We start from the raw sequence: 21,230 nt of genomic DNA, 5'->3' as shown, positions 1-21,230 counted from the left end.
TGAGCAGCATTGAGGGAATAATAGACTACAGCTCCTTCATTGTTTAAAATTTTTTGCTTCATTCACAATTGTATTGGTCTCAACTGAGCTGAAGAAGACTGGATGAATATTTTAATCGCAAATTGGGTGGTGATTGCAGAGGAAAGTTGGAGTTGAACAATACTCAGTCTGAAGTTTTGAAAAAATTCCAGTCCAAAGTTCTAAAGTTAAATTAGAGGAACATGGGATAAAGTGTTTTATTTAATTTTTGAATTATCCTTGAATTTTGGAATACTCTTATTAAGGCACTGTAACAGATGGGATTTATTTGATAAATATTTGCATAATTCAAATTCACTTTAATAATTTTTCTGCAAAAATTTATTTCTGTGATGTGGAGCTCCATGGCTCCTTTGAGAAAAACCCTGTCACTCATTCTATGGTTTGAAAGGATTAATTTACCTGCTTTTACATCTGTCAGTTTTTTTTTCTCTTGTACCATCTTAGTCCATGCAGCATATTCTTCCAATTGCTAGTCAAAGCCACATTAAGAGAAGCAGCTTGATTTTTAACTAGCTCCTTTCTTTGGTGTTGTGCTTCTCACTACAGTTAGCTGTGTCAATATCCACAGGGACTTGGAAAAGAACTGATGAAGAGAGAGCTGGACCCAGCACTTCTGGTCATTAGTGCATTATGAATAGCTGGACTTTGAGGTTGTGACAGGGTGTCAACTATGGTGTCTGACATGCACAATATAACTGATCATGCCTGTCTGTAACAACCAAGATATTAAGAGAAATGATTAGCTCAGTGGGTAAGGTCACAGAGCAGTGCAAAGATATTCTGGTACCCTGGGCAGATAAACCATGTCATCATCACGGTCTGCTATAAATTATAAAGAATAGGCTTTGACTTGATGTGCAGATGTCAATTACTGTCATTCACTGTTGCAGCTTTTGCACTAACTTTTGACAACACTGAAGTTATCCACACAATTGCTGTGTTTCTATGTGAAGAACAAAGAGAAACTGAAGACTTTGTACCACATGAGTTCAAAACTGAATAAATAGTACACCAGGCAAATTACTCATTTGTAGACTGAAGCATATGAAACAAACGTGTACATTTCTAAATTTATGCTGACAACTCTAGCTTCACCTGTTATCTTAGCTCCTCTCTGCCTCTAAATTGTTCAATGAGTTGAGATTTCTGTACCAGAAACTGAGAAAAACAAGCCTCATCCTTGCCTTGCCTCACTCTCCATTCTCCCATGTGGCAACAATTTGAGGCTGAACGAGACTGCTATTAGGAGTTAAACAAGAACGTCTGCATATGTTGGGGTCGAGTGCAACACATAAACGTGACCTGCTGAGTTTCTCCAGCATGTTTGTGCATTGAAGTAGACTGCTGATAATCTTGGTGCCAGATCTAATTCTAAGTGTCCCACCACATATCTATGCTCATGAGAAGAGACCTGAAATATTCCTGACTGTGCTCCTGACCAGCTCGTAGGGGGATGCAGTCAGAAGCCGGAGTACCCAATATCTCTGCCATACACACACTTTTAAAACAAGTAAGTTTATAATTTATCTTTTTAAAAGTTTGCACATGTTAATCTGTCAATAATTGAATGACATGTAGAAAATATAAGTCATATTAATATTTAATTTGTTTTAACATGCTTTGAAAAATGTATCAAAATATTGGCATCCACTTAATAAATTTCAGAACTAAACAATGGGATGCCTTTGGGTTTTGGTCTTGGGTTTTGATCTGAAATTCATGATAATACATAAGCAGTAACTTTTTTCAACTATTGTAATTAACATCATTTTATCTCCTTTCCAATCCTTCCCTCATCTTCTAAAGACATTTGAATTTAGATCATAGTATCAGCATGTTCCTTACCCAAGTGCCTATCTTTCAGCGTATATTATTATTTCTGACCCATTTTTATACTTGCCCTTGGGTAGTGATTAGGAATGATCTGAAGCAATTAATTAACATTGGCATAGGGACCTTAGGGCCATTAGTATATGATCTACCACTGAATCTATGATAGAAATCTAAAAATTTGGGTTTTAAAAATTTTTTAAGATGTTTTATTTATGAATTTAGAACCACAAAAAAAATAATTAAAAATAATACCAATACATGTGGCTTATAAAAGAGAAAAAAAGGATGAGAAACCCCCCTCCCCCATTTACCACCCTTCCCCTTTACCCCCTACAAAAGAAAAAAGCAAAAGGGACATAAGACCATCAACAGAGGTGCCTATTTACTTTCTTATTGTATGGAGTCCTTGAGGAGAAAGGGAATGCCAGAACTTCATTTAAATATTTATACCCATATTTTGTAAATATGGGCTCAATATCTTCCAAAATTTATAGTATTTATCTCTTATATGATGTAATTTTCTCAAATAGTATACAACTCTGAAATTCAGCATGTCATCTTTCTATACTCAAATCTATTTCAGACTTCCAAGTTATGGCAATACATTTTCTTGCTATTGCTAAGGAAAGCCCAAAGCAAGGAAATACATTCTGTTGCAGTTTGAAACAGTCAATATACTAATCGTGCTCATGGATCTTGGGGAGGAAGTAGAAGGTTTGAGAGATCTTGATATTGATCAACTGAGTGATTGGGCTAAGAAATGGCAGATGGATTTTAATTCGGATAAGTGTAAAGTGTAGCATTTTATAAGTCAAACCAGGGCAGGGCAGTAATTTTTGAAATTTCTTTTTGAAATTTAGACATACAGGTCATTTTGGCTCTACAAGCCTGTGCTGTCTGCTTTGCATCCTATTAACCTACACCCAGGTACGTTTTTGAAGGGTGGGAGGAAACCAGTGTCCCCAGAGAAAATCCACGCAGATGTGGGGAGAATGTACAAACTCCTTACAGACAATGTGGGATTCAAACTCGGGTCCGGTCCCAATCGCTGGCACTGTAAAGGCATTGGCTAACCACTACACCAATGTGCTGAGCTGGCTAGGCCCTGGGGAGGGTTGCAGAAAAGAGTGTCATAGATTATGGCACATGGTTCCCTGAAAGTGGTGACACTGGTAGGTAGACAAGGTAGTGAAGAATGCATTTAGCACTATTGCCTTCATCGGCCAGGGTATTAAGTACAGGCAGTGGGACATCGTGTGATGGCTGTACAAATAATTGGTAAGGCCATATTGTGTAGTTATGGTCACCTTGCTATAGGAAAAATGTCATTAAACTGGAAAGAGTGTAAAAATGATTTGCATGGATGTTACCAAGACGTGAAGGCTTGAGTTAAAGTGTAGGAGGCTGAGGGGTGACCTTCTAGAGGTACATAAAATCTTGAGGGTCATCAGTAAGGTAAATAGACAGTCATCTTCTCAGGGTAGGAGAGTCTAAAACTGGAGTGCATGCATTTAAGGTGAGAGGGAAAATATTTTAAAGGGACATGAGGAGAAACATTTACATATGCTTTTGGAATTAGCTGTCAGAGGAAATGGTACTGGCAGGACTAAGCTCAAATGGACAACTTGGTCAGCAAGGACCAATTCAGCCAAAGAGCCTTTTTCCCAGATGTACAACTCTGTGACCTATGGCATTGAGGCTGATGGCTGTGAACTCCTGTTGAAGAGGAGAGGAGCTATTGTGAGTCTTCCTCTGACTACTCCCCCTCTGTGATTTTTCTTTATGCTCTTCAATGCTGACTATCTTCCTTCAACACTCTCATCGGTGATGTAGGGGCTTGATCCAAAAATGTGCTCTTCACAAATGCTGCCCAACCCACCGAGTTCCTCCAGCAGTTTGTTTTTTTTTTGCCCCAGATCACAGCATCTGCAGTTCCTTGTATCTTCAGCATCAGTAAAAGCTGATCCGATGGGAAGTAAACAACATCAGTCAAGATTCAGAGCATTGGATTTGAAACTCATAGTGAAGACAAATTCTGCACATTGTATTATTGTTCATGTGATTTGGGTGAACGCTACGAGCGATGATGAAAATGTCCCATAACAAATTGTTGGCTTTGAATGTCTGCTTGGCATCATGCATGCGTTCTGCTGTAACAAAATGATCTAATATTAGCCTGATGAGATTTTCAGCTTCACAGCATTCAGCAGTGTTGCACAGACTAAGTTTGAGGTCCGAGGCGTTGAGTTTTGAATAGTTAAGTCTTGGCCTTGCTAATATTTTGTCCAATGTTTATCAAGAATTTTTTAGTCTTCTGTACCTCCTTCCTGATGGTAGCAATGAGAAAAGGCCATAGCCCGGTTGTAAGGGTTCTTAATGATAGAGCTGCTTTCTCAAGACACCACCTCTTAAAGATGTCCTTAATGGAGTGAAGGTTAATGCCTATGTTGGCACTGGCCGAGTTTACCACCCTCTGTAGACTTTTCCTGTCCTGTGCATTGGTACCTCCCATGCTAGTCAGGATGCTTTCCATGATACATCTGTAGAAATTTGCAAGTCTTTGGTGACATAACAAATCTCAAAATCCTAACAAAATATAGCTGCTGGTGAGGCACCTTCATGTTTGCATTGATATGATGACCCCAGGATGGGTCTTCAGAGATGTTGATACTGGCTGATATTGCATTTGAAGTTCCTTACCCTCTCCTCTCCTGACCCCTCGATGAGGACTGGTTTGTGTTCTCCTGGTTTCCACTTCCTGAAGACAACAATCAATTCCTTATTTTTGCTAACCTTGAGTGCAAGGTTGTTGTTGTGGCACCACTCAACTAGATGATCTATCTCACTCTTCCTCATTGCTAGATGATTAAGATGGCAAAAGCATACTCAAAATGCCACATACTTCTACACAGGTGACATACATTCTGGCACAGAAATAATTATTTTAAGAAATCAGTGGTTAGGCATACCTTGGAGAGCAGAATCCTGTATTTTTCAAACACCACTATCTTGGAATCTGTGTTGGCTTTGTTGGAATCAAACTAGATTTTAATTTTGGAAATGTGAAGCTGAGGTAAAATTGGTGGTTTAGTTTAGGATATTTTGTTCACTGATGTTCAAATATTTCTTTGTTGATTGATAAATGGTTAGGCCAGAATGATTTTTTCTACAGTAATCTTATCATGTCGCGTGTCTTTGATGAAACCAATTTTCAAAGGGATGTTCATTCATGGTTTCCATAATGAATTAAACACCACTGAAATAGTACTACTTATTACTTAACCACCAATTAAATTAATTATTTTGGAATGGATCTGACTAATTTGAGACAAACAGCGATGTTTCATCTAAATCACCAAAGTTCCACGTGACCTTCTTCATGTGGTTATGACCATGGGCCAGGGTTTATAGTCAGTCATAAAGTTTCACTTTTCGCTATGACCTCAAAGAAAGCCAGCACAACGATCTTTGTGGGGAGTCAGTTGTCAATTCAAGGAGATCCTGACATCCAGGATAGTTGAGCTGCCACATTGAAGAATTCTCACAAACTATGAACTGGGAAGGAAAAAAAACAATTTATAATTACATTTTTAAACATTTACAGCCTGATAAATGAAGGTTGGAACATATCGTATTGGGAATAGTTCAAATAACATAAATACACTTTCTAAAATCCATTATATTTTGAAATATTTATGTGCGAATATTACAATAGACAATTTCGTTTAGAGCAAGGCTGCTGTTTAATTATGCATGGAATACCATTAAAAACTCATTTCGATCATGTTCAAAGTGTGGCATTTTCAATATACCTTGAAGTGAGATTAGTAAATGAATAGAGTAAATTCATATGTTCAAATCATGATTCTTTTGAAGAAGGCTGCAAATAGAGCAAATTTGGGTAAAATGACCAACAGCATTTTGTACGAATTCTGTTAAATTCTGCAGGCTTAAAAGTCTCTAAGTTACAGTCAGGCCTAATGTGATGCGCTTCAGTGTGAACAAACAAGTTCAAACTACAAAGACTGTGCTACAGGCTTTAATTAGCTTAAAACTTGCACACAAGGTTCGGTATCCCTTCTGGCTCTGTGAGCTTTACTTGTGGGGCATTACCAGTTGCCCCAATAATCGCAAGGACAAATACTGAGGGGAACGATAGGCTTTGTTGTATACAAGACTTGAGCTGGCCCGGATCCAAGCTAGGGAAGTGCAGGGAACGGAGAGGTGGCCCGACCTTTATAGCTTGAGTGTCATCAGGGGGCGGGCCAGCCTGAGCCTTTACTCTCCAATAAGTACATACAATCCATTCCATTACACTACTCCTACCGAAGGGCTGTCGTGAGCCTTTATATGGGGCTGGTGATTGGCAGGGAATAGGTGAAGCCAGACTCCCGGGTTACTTCCCTGCAGGACCAGTAGGTTGCCCCCTGCAGTAGGAAGTCAGGAATGCAGATAGGCGCAGGCAGCCACAAACAGTCCAGTGGTTGTATCACCACACCTAGCAAAGTAATCTTTGCCATCACCGATAGTTTCACCATGATAACTAACACAAGAGTGGCCAGTACGTTTATATGTGTTAGCAGTTTGATGCTGACCTGGAATTCTCCTCTCTAATTGCCTAGTATTTACTCAACTCTAACAGACAACTGCATGGAGATGTGCAGCACCATAGCACCAGTGCTCCCTCACAGTTCTCTTCTCTTCTTTCTTTGGCTTGGCTTCGCGGACGAAGATTTATGGAGGGGTAAATGTCCACGTTAGCTGCAGGCTCGTTTGTGGCTGACAAGTCCGACGTGGGACAGGCAGACACGGTTGCAGCGGTTGCAAGGGAAAATTGGTTGGTTGGGGTTGGGTGTTGGGTTTTTCCTCCTTTGCCTTTTGTCAGTGAGGTGGGCTCTGCGGTCTTCTTCAAAGGAGGTTGCTGCCCGCCGAACTGTGAGGCGCCAAGATGCACGGTTTGAGGCGATATCAGGCCACTGGTGGTGGTCAATGTGGCAGGCACCAAGAGATTTCTTTAGGCAGTCCTTGTACCTTTTCTTTGGTGCACCTCTGTCACGGTGGCCAGTGGAGAGCTCGCCATATAACACGATCTTGGGAAGGCGATGGTCCTCCATTCTGGAGACGTGACCTACCCAGCGCAGTTTGATCTTCAGCAGCGTGGATTTGATGCTGTCGGCCTCTGCCATCTCGAGTACTTCGATGTTGGAGATGAAGTCGCTCCAATGAATGTTGAGGATGGAGCGGAGACAACGCTGGTGGAAGCGTTCTAGGAGCCGTAGGTGATGCCGGTAGAGGACCCATGATTCGGAGCCAAACAGGAGTGTGGGTATGACAACGGCTCTGTATACGCTAATCTTTGTGAGGTTTTTCAATTGGTTGTTTTTCCAGACTCTTTTGTGTAGTCTTCCAAAGGCGCTATTTGCCTTGGCGAGTCTGTTGTCTATCTCATTGTCGATTATTGCATCCGATGAAATGGTGCAGCCAAGATAGGTAAACTGGTTGACCGTTTTGAGTTTTGTGTGCCCAATGGAGATGTGGGGGGGCTGGTAGTCATGGTGGGAAGCTGGCTGATGGAGGACCTCAGTTTTCTTCAGGCTGACTTCCAGGCCAAACATTTTGGCAGTTTCCGCAAAACAGGACGTCAAGCACTGAAGAGCTGGCTCTGAATGGGCAACTAAAGCGGCATCGTCTGCAAAGAGTAGTTCATGGACAAGTTGCTCCTGTGTCTTGTTGTGAGCTTGCAGGTGCCTTAGATTGAAGAGACTGCCATCCGTGTGGTACTGGATGTAAACAGCGTCTTCATTGTTGAGGTCTTTCATGGCTTGTTTCAGCATCATGCTGAAGAAGATTGAAAAGAGGGTTGGTGCGAGAACGCAGCCTTGTTTCACACCATTGTTAATGGAGAAGTGTTCATAGAGCTCATTGCTGTATCTGACCCGACCTTGTTGGTTTTCGTGCAGTTGGATAACCATGTTGAGGAACTTTGGGGGGCATCCGAGGTGCTCTAGTATTTGCCGAAGCCCTTTCCTAAACACGGTGTCGAAGGCTTTTGTGAGGTCAACAAAGGTGAGTAGAGTCCTTTGTTTTGTTCTCTGCGCTTTACTTGGAGCTGTCTGAGGGCAAAGACCATGTCAGTAGTTCCTCTGTTAGCGCGAAAGCCGCACTGTGACTCTGGGAGAACATTTTTGGCGACACTAGGTATTATTCTATTTAGGAGAATTCTAGCGAAGATTTTGCTTGCAATGGAGAGCAGCCTGATTCCCCTGTCGTTTGACCAGTCTGATTTCTCGCCTTTGTTTTTGTACAGGGTGATGATGATGATGGCATCACGAAGGTCCTGAGGCAGCTTTCCTTGGTCCCAGCAGAGCTTGAAAAACTCATGCAGTTTGGCATTCAGAGTTTTGCTGCCAGCCTTCCAGACCTCTGGGGGGGATTCCATCCATACCTGCTGCTTTGCCACTTTTCAGTTGTTCAATTGCCTTATATGTCTCTTCCCGGGTGAGGACCTCATCCAGCTCTAGCCTTAAGGGCTGTTGAGGGAGCTGGAGCAAGGCGGATTCTTGGACTGAGCGGTTGGCACTGAAAAGAGATTGGAAGTGTTCTGACCATCAGTTGAGGATGGAGATCTTGTCGCTGAGGAGGACTTTGCCATCTGAGCTGCGCAGCTGGCTTTGGACTTGGGGTGAGGGGCCGTACACAGCCTTTAGAGCCTCGTAAAAACCCCTGAAGTCGCCAATGTCTGCGGTGAGCTGGGTTCGTTTGGCGAGGCTAGTCCACCACTCATTTTGGATCTCCCGGAGTTTGCGCTGAATTCAGTAGAGTAACTCACAAATACAAGAAAAAAATATATGCTTGATTTATTGTAATGCTATAAAATGAATTTTCCATTTCTATATGAAGGCAATTGGTTCTGTTTGGTCCCTTACTTGATTGCAATAATGAACTGCCCTTGAGAGGAAAGTGCAGACTAAACCCACCTGCACATTGCACAGGGAATGAAGTAGCTAGATTAGGTAAGTAACCCCACCAATAGGAGAATATTTTTCCTTTTTTGTATTGCTGTTCTACCCATTATGTTTCATGGTTCCTTTCAACTTGGATGTTTAATTTTTTAAAATCATTTGGTAGGGAAACAGGACTGGGCCTACAATGTCTGCTGCTATCAAGTACACATCTGTGTGATTCCCAATTTCCCTCTCACTTCCCCACCCACCCTTTCTGTTCTGAACCTAACCCTGCCCAATTCTGCAATTGGACAACTTGCTATTTATATTCAATTTACTAACCCCAACCAACCAATTTTCCCTTGCAACCGCTGCAATCGTGTCTGCCTGTCCCGCATCGGACTGGTCAGCCACAAACGAGCCTGCAGCTGACGTGGACTTTTTACCCCCTCCATAAATCTTCGTCCGCGAAGCCAAGCCAAAGAAGACTAACTCGTGAGTCTTTTGCATTTGAAAGGAAACAGGAATTCCTGGGTAGGAACCATGCCATCAAAATGAGAGGCTCTAAAGAACACAGAAGTGATGATCATTGGAATTGCAATAAGTTTGCTGGAACTGTGAAGCTGCAGATTCTCCCGTTCATTCTACATGTAGAATGCAGGCAATAGGATTAATTGAGGACATTTTAATTTCCAATTTTCTAAAATGGCAAGTCTTACACTTTGGGATCTGAGGTTTATCTCCAATTTCATTCATTTTTAGTTTGCTTCCTTTTTCCTTAAACCAGAATGTGAGTGGGAAGGAAAGGTTGAAAACCACCGTTTTAATTGTACCTAATTGACTTGTTATGTGCACAGTTTCATTACTCCAATGGAAATGGGCCAATGACAATTTTTCTCAAGCAAAATATTTCAGTAACAATTGGGTCCTGAGTAGTGGTTCTCAACCTTTTTTTTACCCACTCACAGAGCACCAGTGGCATAGGGATTACTTAAGGTGGTATGTGAATGGAAAGAAAAAGTTTGAAAACCACTGATCTAAACAGAAGTAGAATGAAGATCTCAACCCATCTGACTCTAGTGGGGTTGATAATTTTATCTGCAATCTTCACTCTGATAACATGATTTGCAGAAATCTGTTTGTAGGAGGAATGTATTAAATTGGTTGAAATATGTCTGAGCAGAAAGAGAGTTCACAATTATCTTTCTTCAGGCCATTTGTGTTCCTCATATTTTGTCAACCAAAACTATTAATACTTTGATACTGGACAGCCTGGCTTTCCAAGGCTTGAGAAAACCCAGCAATAAAATGCATCCATAACCTTGATGTTTGGGGACAGTTTGTGGGCTTTAGAAACAGTGCTTCTTCTGATTCTTTAAACAACTGAATGCCCCAGTCTGCCTCATTTCCCTCTTCAGGGCTTCTTTTATCTTCACATAGATCCATTCACCATCTTCAGTCTATCCTCGCCAAATTCCTTTCAGCTTGATCCGCCCTCTGACACTGATTCCCCAATCATCACATCTGTTAATTTCCACCCTTTTTATGCTTTAATTTTAAATTTACGATATCTGCAGTATTTTGCCTTTCACTTTGTTAATGTGAAAATTCCTTTTATACAAATTAAATTAGAAAAGCTGCTTCTCAGAGATATGAAAACATAAAATGAGAAAGAACGGTCAATTTGTGGCTCAGAACATGTGCCATCAATTTCATTATGGGTTCCTTTACTAATGCTGAACATAAAATGTAAGGCATTGAAATCTGAAATGAAAATAAAAAAGTGTTGGAACTCTATAGATGATTAGCTACAGGTTAAAAAAAAAAAGAATCAACAATGAAATAAACATTTCAAAATTAACTAGAAGCTGAAGGCTGAGGCACCTGAAACTAAGAAATCACCACAAGCAATTGGATTACTAGGAATTTGAGTTTAGTGACTAAATTTTAGTCCATATTTCAAGCAGTGCATCTCCTTGTATCACAAAACATAAGGGTAACTTTTGAATCAAAAATCAATACGACAGAAAAAAAAAATTACACCCCTCGTATTTCTGATCATTTTGTAGAATAAACAGATTGTATTTAGAATGTGCCACTAAAGATGATTAAGAAGTAATATAATTAATGTCATGAAATTCATCAAGCATAAAGAGCATTAACAAATGATTTACTTTTGGGTGGAAAGTGGACACAACACTGCGTGTTGGGATGGCGATTCTGTCACGTGGAATGGGCTGTGGTCAGTCGTCATCCACATCCATCTTCTGATCCACACAACAATTTAGTCCCATGGAGCAGGTGTTTCATTCAAGTGGGCATTTTGCTCATGATTAGTGTAGATAGACAACAGACTCGCCAAGACAAATAGCGCCTTTGGAAGACTACACAAAAGAGTCTGGAAAAACAACCAACTGAAAAACCTCACAAAGATTAGTGTATACAGAGCCGTTGTCATACCCACACTCCTGTTCGGCTCCGAATCATGGGTCCTCTACCGGCATCACCTACGGCTCCTAGAACGCTTCCAGCAGCGTTGTCTCCGCTCCATCCTCAACATTCATTGGAGCGACTTCATCCCTAACATCGAAGTACTCGAGATGGCAGAGGCCGACAGCATCGAATCCACGCTGCTGAAGATCCAACTGCGCTGGGTAGGTCACGTCTCCAGAATGGAGGACCATCGCCTTCCCAAGATCGTGTTCTATGGCGAGCTCTCCACTGGCCACCGTGAGTGACAGAGGTGCACCAAAGAAGAGGTACAAGGACTGCCTAAAGAAATCTCTTGGTGACTGCCACATTGACCACCACCAGTGGGCTGATGTCGCCTCGAACCGTGCATCTTGGCGCCTCACAGTTCGGCGGGCAGCAACCTCCTTTGAAGAAGACCGCAGAGCCCACCTCACTGACAAAAGACAAAGGAGGAAAAACCCAACACCCAACCAACCAATTTTCCCTTGCAACCGCTGCAACCGTGTCTGCCTGTCCCGCATCGGACTTGTCAACCACAAACGAGCCTGCCGCTGACGTGGACATTTACCCCTCCATAAATCTTCGTCTGCAAAGCCAAGCCAAAGAGAGAAAGAAGAGTGTACAAATGGACATTAGTAGAAAAATCAAAGAGGATGCTTTCTGAAAATTCCAAGAAAACTTTATGATAATTGCTTCAGTCTTCAGCTTGAACATTGGAACTTGCAAATTGTGAATCATAGAAAGTCCTCAGTGCAACATCTTTAAAAATAGGGTAGAACACAGCACCCAAGTTGATCTGAGCAGGCAGCAAGTGTAAGCAAAAAGAAAAGCTATGGGAGTGAAACAGCTCTATCTCCGGAATGGAATGCATGTACATTCTTCCCACAAGGAAGAGTTTTTCTTGACAATAGATGCTGGGCAGAGAAATTGTTGTTACTCACTAGCTTGGGGGCTAGAACCCACGTGGGAGGCTGTGCGTCAGGAGGCTGCCAAACCACAGGATCATGTGGAAATTGTGGAAGGCTTTAGAGTTGAGCAACTGCAGCAGGAGACCAAGGAATAAGATCTGTAGGATGGAAACTGGTGCTTGAGGCAGAAGGATATTGAAGCGTGAGTGGCACAGCTAGTAGATCGACTTCCTCACAGCTCCAGTGATGATCTCTGTGGTGCTTGCATGCTCTTACTGTGACCATTTGGGTTTCCTTCCAGATTGCAACTTCCTCCCCTATCACAAAAATCCTCAGGAGTGTGGTGGTTAGCAGAATGCAATTACTACATCAGCGATCCACATTCAAATCTGCAAGAAGTTTGTACGTTCTCCCCACGTCTGCATGGGTTTTCTCTGGGTACTCCAGCTTCCTCCCACATTTCAAAGATGTGTGGAGTTAGTAGGTTAATTGGTCACATGGGAGTATTTGTGCGGTGCAGGCTTGTGGGTCGGAATGGGTCTGTATCCAGACAAATATGTCGATCCCCTTATAGCACTCGTACTGTCTCCTATTACTCTCAATTTTGACGGAATGTTTAGTGTAGCGACTAGGGTTGGAATCCGGCATTGTCTAAGAAGTTTGTACATTTGCCCCATGTCTGCATGGGTTTCCTTTGGATGCTCCGCTTCCTCCCAACTTCCAAAAAGTACGGGGGTTGGAGGCTAATTTGGGTGGCACGCGTTTAAATGGCTGTAATTGGCTTCTACCATGCTGTAAATTAAAAAATAATGGTCACTTTAAATTGTCTCTGGGCGATGAATAGTCCAGAGGTAATTGAAGTGATTGTGGGGAGAATACGTTCAAATTAAAGTGGGATAAGTGTAAAGTTGATGCAAATTTGTTGGGCTGAAGGGCCTGTCTCTGTGCTGGACAGAAATAGATGAGATCCAAGGAGGCAGAGAGGGTGCCCCATCACCTTTTTCCTTTGGTTTGTGTAAGATTAATCTGTTGCTGAGACCTTTTTTATGTGATTGCTTGTGCCTTGCGACTACAAATAAAGTTTTGTTCATGGTGAACCAAGTCCTCTGCAGGGTTTAGAGTCCATGGTCCCTATGTTCATGGCTATTGTCAGATTTGCTGGCTTTACAAAGATAGTGCAGTTAGAAGTTGTGAGCAGAATACAAAAATCCTGCAAAGGATCTGGCTAGGCTAGGCAAATGGGTAAGAAACTGGGAGATGATACATAATATGGGAAAATGCATTTGTTTCTCATTCGTCCTAATCATTAATGGAACAGTTATGTCTCATGATCAGACTGTGCTTAAATGTTGTCCAAGTGGTTCTGCGTGCATATTGCTTATGGAATTGACTATTGAGTAACTATCAGTGCACATTTCCATTCTGACAGAACAAAGTTCATTGATGAAGGAACTGAAATTGGTTGGGCTCTGTATGCCATGGGATTGGGATGATTGACCTCCAATGAGTCGGTGTTGGTGCATTGAAGATGACGATAAATTTCATGATCAATGTCTGGGATATGAAAAGTGCTCCATTTTGCAGTTTCCATTTAGTAGGGTTTGTTGCCTCCCAATGAAACTGTGTGTAGCTATATTTTTTGTTTGCCTCATTTTGTTTCTTGTTTTCATTATTTGAAATGAATACATTTATTCATTTCCATGTACTACTGCTGTAGTCTCAGGCTCTCTTCTGATTTCCAAGTTGACATTATACATTTTTTTGCTATAGCTAAGGCTATCATAATAAATCTTTTTTGTGCTTCATCCAGTTTGAGGCCTAATTCCTTACTTCTTATATTACTTAGAAGAAAGATCTCTGGATCTTTTGGTATGTTGCTTTTTGTGATTTTATTTAATACCTGATTTAGATCTTCCCAAAACTTTCTCACTTTCTCACATGCCCATATTGTATGTATTGTTGTTCCCATTTCCTTCTTACAGCGAAAACATGTATCTGATAATGTTGGATCCCATTTTTTTAAACTTTTGGGGCGTGATATACAACCTGTGTAATCAATTCTACTGTATCATGCATAACCTTGAGTTTATTATATTCTTCATAGTTCCAGAACATAACTTTTCCCATATTTCATTTTTTATCTTTATGTTTAAATCTTTTTCCCACTTTTGTTTGGGTTTATAGATTATTTCATCATTTTCCTTCTCTTGCAGCTTGATGTACATGTTCATTATAAATCTTTTAATTATCATTGTGTCTGTAATCACATATTCAAAGCTGCTTCATTCTGGTAATCTCAGTCTCTTTCCCAATTTATCCTTTAAGTAGGTTTACAGTTGATGGTATGCAAACATTGTACCATGAGTTATTCCATATTTGTACTTCATTTGTTCAAATGTTAATAAATTATTTCCCAAAAAACAATTTTCTATTCTTTTAATTCCTTTTCTCACCCATTCTCTAAAGGAAAGGTTATATATTGTAAAAGGGATTAGCTGATTTTGCGTCAATAATAATTTTGGTAGTTGGTAATATGTTTTTTTTCTTTCTAAGTGAATCTTCTTCCATATATTGAGTAAATGATGCAGTACTGGTGAGCTTTTATATTGCACCAGCTTTTCATCCCACTTATAATGTATATGTTCTGGTACCTTTTCCCCTATTTTATCTAGCTCTATCTTAGTCCAATCTGGTTTTTCCCTTGTCTGATAAAACTCTGATAAATACCTTAATTGTGCTGCTCTATAATATAAATTTTTAAAATTTGGTAACTGCAAACCATCTTGTTTGTACCATTCTGTTAATTTATCTAACCCTATCCTCGGTTTCCACCCCGCCCCCCCCCCCCCCCCACCTTCCATAAGAATTTCCTTATTATTCTCCTTAGTTCATTGAAGAATTTCTCTGTTAAGGGAATTGGTAACGATTTAAATAAGTATTGTATCCTTGGGAAGACATTCATTTTAATGCAATTTACCCTCCCTATCAACATTAATGGTAATTCTTTCCAATGTTCTAAGTTTTCCTGTAATTTCTTCATTAATTGCTGATAATTTAATTTGTACAGGTGGCTTAAATTATTATCTAATCTAATACCAAGGTATCGGATTGCTTGTGTTTGCCATTTAAATGGTGATCTTTTTTAAAATTCTGTATAATCTGCATTGCTCATTGGGATCGCTTCACTTTTATTTGCGTTGATCTTGTACCCCGATATTTCTCCATATTCCTTCAATTTCTAATGTAGTTCTTTCATTGATATTTCTGGTTCTGTTAAATATATTATAATGTCGTCTCCAAATAAACTGATTTTATACTACTTCTCCTTTATTTTTATCCCTTTTATTTTATTTTCTGTTCTTATCAGTTCTGCCAATGGTTCTATTGCTAAAGCAAACAGTAAGGGAGATAGTGGACATCCCTGCCTAGTTGAAATACTTAATTTAAATTGGTTTGATACGTATCCATTTACTGTCACCTTCGCCAATGGTCCATTATATAATGCTTTAACCAATAATATATCTTTCTGGTAGATTGAACCTCTGTAATACTTTGAATAAATAATTCCATTCTACCCTATCAAAGGCTTTTTCTGCATCTAAAGCAACAGCCACTGTTGTCATCTTATTTCCTTGAACTGCATGAATTAAATTAATAAATTTATAGACATTATCCAGTTTGATCTTGTTTTACTATTTTTGGTACACAGTCGGCCAATCTGTTTGCTAATAATTTTGCTATTATCTTATAATCTGAATTAAGTAGCGATATTGGTCTATATGATGCTGGTGTTAGTGGATCCTTTCCTGTCTTTGGTATTACTGTAATTATTGCTGTCTTACATGAATCTGGCAAGTTTTGTGTTTCTTCTATCTGGTTCATTACTTCCAGGAGAGGAGGAATTAATAACTCTTTAAATGTTTTATAGAATTCTATTGGGAATCCATCCTCTCCAGGCGTTTTATTGTTCGGCAGCTTTTTTTAATATATCCTGTATTTCCTCTATTTCAAATGGTTTTATCAGCTTGTTTTGCTCCTCTTGCAATTTCGGTAGTTCAATTTTAGCTAAAAACTCTTCTATTTTGTCTTCTTTCCCCTTTTTTTTAAACTTTATTTAAAATTTTATAACATGAATAAAATAGAAAGTTACAGTAAAAAGATTAAACATAAGATAATAAAACCCCCCCAAATTAGTACACAACATTAATGACCTAACTTAAAGTTAGTCTAGCCCCCCCAATAAAGAGTGAAAGAGTGAAGAGTTAATAAAATGAACAATAATTATATAAAAAAAAACCCTTACACAAAAAAAGATAAAACATAACAAATAAAGATACTAGCATCAAAAAAAATTATCAATACTAAAATATCAAACTTAAAAACATATTTAAATCAAACTTAAATGCATATATTTAGCAAACGGAGTTCACTTCAACCTATAAAAAGACATCCTATCCTGAATTGAAAAAGATATCCTTTCCATAGTCAAACAGAACTTCATCTCCAAATACCACCTATCTAAAGTTAATATATTTCTATCTTTCCAAGTAAGAGCTATACATTTCTTGGCCATAGCTAAAGCTAAATAGATAAAAGAAATCTGATAATCTTGTAGGCCCAAATCAATTAATGATTGCATATTCCCTAATAAAAATATACCAGGATCTAATACAAGACAAATATTATATAAACTATTAAATATAGATTGAATACCCTTCCAAAACTGTTGCAATCGATCACAAAACCAAACAGTATGCAAAAAAGTATTAGCCGTCTGGTCACAACGAAAACAGCAATCCGACTTACTAAGACCAAACTTTTTTAGTTTCTCCGGTGTTAAATATAACTGATGTATAAAATTGTAATTAATCATTGCTAATTAATTAACCAATTTCCTAATACTATTCTGACAAATTTCCATCCAAGCTTCTTCAGCTAATATAAAACCTAAATCTTTTTCCCATTTCAACTTATCCTTATCCCAATCTTTTTTTTACTATCAATTTCTTGTAAAATACAATACAAATCAGATATATATCCCTTTTGTGGTATTGAAAGTACATATTCCTCAAAATTAGAATCAGGCAATAAAATCATATGTCGACCACATATCTGTTTTACAAAAGATCTTAATTGATAATACACAAATACAGAGTTTCCACTTATACCAAATTTCCTTTGTAATTCATCAAAAGAACAAAAACATCCCTCAGAAAAACAATCGGATAAATTTTTTATTCCCTTCCTTTCCCACTGTTTCAAAGTAATATTGGAGACTGTAAAAGGAACAAGTTGATTATTATATAATGGCAATCGTCCAGACCATTTATTTTTGAGTCCCAATTTATTAAGTTTACTTGTCCATAAATTTAATAAATGCTTCAATATTGGGACATCATAAGTTTGTAATAAATTTTTATTCCATTGAAACAAAAACTCATGAGAAAATTTTTCTGAAATAACCGCCATTTCTATCTTTGCCCAACTGGGCGGATCATCCATATTCATTAATGCACTAAGAAATTTAAATTGAGCTGCTTCATAATAATGTTGAAAATTCGGTAATCTTAAACTTCCAAATTGAAAATCCCACATCAGCTTTCTCATCGCTACCCTCGGAAATTTTCCCTTCCATAAAAAGTCTCTAATTGCTTTATATAGATCCTTAAAAAAAACTTTTATTTAAAAAATAAGGAATTGATTGAAACAAATATTGTATTCGGGGAAAAATATTCATTTTTATAGTATTAATCCTCCCTAATAGACCCAAAGGCAAATCCTTCCACCTAATCAAATCTAATTGAATCCTTTTTATTAAAGGAAGATAATTAATTGTATATAAATCTTGAAATTCCGTATTAACATTAATTCCTAAATATTTAATTTGTGTGGTCCACTTCAAATTTGTAATACTTTTATACATTGAACAATCATTTTTACAAATTGTTAAAATTTCACTTTTGGTCCAATTTACTTTATAACCAGATAATTGACCATAAATTTCTAAACATTCTTGAATTGCTGGTAAAGAAATACCCAGATCCACCAAATATAATAAAACATCATCAGCAAATAGATTAATCTTATATTCCTCATTCAAAACTCTCATGCCTTTAACATTTTCATTTTGACATATTAATTGTGCCAAAGTCTCAATAACTATAGCAAATAAAGCAGGTGACAATGGGCATCCTTGTCTAGTAGACCTTGTTAAATTAAAAGATTCTGAAATCTGCCCATTGACTGCAATTCTGGCCTTCAGACTATTATATAAAGCCTTTATCAATCCAATAAATGAAGAACCAAAACAAAATTTCTCAAGTACTTTAAATAAAAACTTCCATTCCACTCTATCAAAAGCCTTTTCTGCATCCAGCGAAACCACTATTGGATAATTCGTCTGAGATTTAGATTTATTTATCAAAGTTATTTAACGCAAAATATTATCTCACGCATATCTATTTTTTACAAATCCCGTTTGATCACTGTATTATTTTAGGCAAATATTGAGCTAATCGATTAGCCATAGCTTTTGCTACAATTTTATAATCTACATTTAACAGCGATATTGGTCTATAAGAAGAAATCTGTAAAGGATCTTTATCTTTTTTTGGTATAACTGTAATTATTGCATCAAGACTCGGGTAATCGAAAAGTGTCATAAATTTGTTGTAAAACATCCTTATATATAGGAAATATATCAGGATAAAAGGTTTTATAAAACTCTATAGAAAATCCATCTTCACCAGGTGCCTTTCCATTTGGCATATCTCTTATCGCCATTTCTATTTCCTTTTCTGTAAAGGATTTATCTAACTCCTGTCTATCTTCTTGATTCAATTGTGGCAATTTAATATTTTTCAAAAAGAATCTATAGCATCCTCAGTTACATCTTTACATTCTGAAGTATATAATTTTTTTAATAAAAATTACAAAATTCCTCATTAATTTCCTTTTGACTAAAAGTAATACCCAATTTCTTTCCAATTACTGGTATAATTCTAGATAATTGTTCCTTTTTTAACTGCCATGACAGAACTTTATGAGCTTTCTCACCCCATTCATAAAATTTATGTGTAGTTCGGTTCATTAAACATTCAAACCGATAAGTTTGTAATTCATTATATTTAAATTTTAAATTAGTTAATTGATTCTTTTGCATTTCAGTAGCATTTTTTTGAAATTCTTTTTCAATAACAGTTATCTTTTTCTCTAAATCTTCAATCTCTTTAATTCTCTCTTTCTTTACTTTAGAAGCATAACTAATAATTTGACCTCGTAAAAAAGCATTCATTGCATCCTATAAAACAAAATGACTAGAAACAGAATTACTATTATTACTAATAAAAACCTCGATTTGTTGTTTTAAATAACTAATAAATTCCGGTTTTTGCAGTAACATAGTATTGAATCTCTATCTTGGAGCTCTCTGAACATCCTGTGAACTCTGATATTCTAATAATAATAATGAATGGTCCGAAACCAGTTTGCCTTATAATCCATAGATGTAACCCTATCCTGCAAATGTGTTGAAATTAAAAAATAATCAATTCTAGAAAAAGAATTATGTCGTGATGAATAAAAAGAAAAATCTTTATCTGTAGGATTAAATCTTCGCCAAATATCAATTAAATTCAAATCTGACATCATATTAGTTACTTGAACTGCCGTCTTCGATTTCTTAATTGCTCTTGGATACTTGTCCAATAAAGGCTCCAATACCACATTCAAATCTCCCCCAATCATCACATTAGAATTTGATTGTCCAAGTAATAAAGACATATCGACAACAAAAGCTGTATCCTCAACATTCGGAGCATAAACATCAAGCAAAGTCCAAGCTTCATTAAAAATTGTACAGTTCAATTTTAGTAATCTTCCACCATTTTTCTCTTCATTTTGTAACTGAAATGGTAAATTCTTGTCCACCAAAATTGCTACTCCTTTTGCTTTTGAATTAAATGAAGAATAAAAAACTTGTCCAACCCATTCACGTTTGAGTTTCAAATGTTCCTTATCTGTCAAATGAGTTTCCTGTAAAAAAGCCACATCAACTTTTAATTTTTTTAAGTAAGCAAGTACTTTCTTACGCTTAATGGGATTATTTAAACCCTGGACATTAAAAGAAGCAAACTTCAATTTAGACATTCCTTACAACAACTCAACACAAGAAAAAGAAAAAAAAAAGAAAAAAAAGAAAAGAAACCCCCCAAAAGAAAAAAAAACTTCCTCTTATTCCCTCTTAAAACTACAATCAAAAACAAATAAAAAAAAGAGGAAAAAAATTATTAAAAAAAAGTAATTAAAAAAAACTTCACTCCTTAACCCAAAAATCCCAAAAATTAAGAAAAAAAAAACAGGCAGGAGGTTACTACTACCTCCTCCTGTTTAAACCGCACAATGCGGTAACTCCCACAAAATACTGGGTGTGAGATAACTCACACGTAGCTGATGACTTCTGGAAAATAGTACCCACCCAGTTCCCTCTCCCAACTCCCATTTCATATTAAACTATCATCAATAACTAAGATATTCCAAAAAAAATTTAAAAAAATATATTATTTTTTTAAATCAATTTTATCACTTCGACCACCATTGTTTCCATTTCTTTTTGGAATCCGATTCCCATCTTGTATCTCCACTTTCTTTGGAGACCGAGGAGGACTACGTCGTTCTTGAAATTGCGTGATCGGTAAAGATTGAGCAACGTCCATAGCTTCTTTAGGATTATCAAAAAACTTTGACTGATATCCATCCTGAAAAATCTTCAATACCGCAGGGTACCTAAAAGTTGCCTTGTATCCTTTTTTCCCACAAAACTCTTTCACAGAATTAAATTCACGTCGTTGAAACGTGTAGAAACTCCTGCCACAGCCCCCTCAGCAACATCAGGAGGCTGATAGTCAGGGTTATCCTTATCCTTAAGCCATATGTCATCAAAAGCTTCCATTATATCCATACCTGGGGAAAATGTCATGACTGGTGGTGCATTTTGCAGCGCCACCGCTATATCAATCGGAGGTTGGCTCTT

General features: G+C 37.9%; 1 protein-coding gene across 1 annotated transcript in view; it reads left to right on the top strand.

Moving 5' to 3' along the window:
* Positions 1–21,230, top strand: part of LOC138744047 (serine/threonine-protein kinase BRSK2) — a 783,696-nt gene that overhangs the window by 283,936 nt on the left and 478,530 nt on the right. The gene's annotated exons all lie outside the window — the stretch shown is intronic.

Source organism: Narcine bancroftii, chromosome 1 (assembly GCF_036971445.1).
Source record: "Narcine bancroftii isolate sNarBan1 chromosome 1, sNarBan1.hap1, whole genome shotgun sequence".
Lineage (NCBI taxonomy): Eukaryota > Metazoa > Chordata > Chondrichthyes > Torpediniformes > Narcinidae > Narcine > Narcine bancroftii.
Note: the sequence above shows the minus strand (reverse complement) of the source record. Positions and strands in the feature narration are given on the sequence as shown.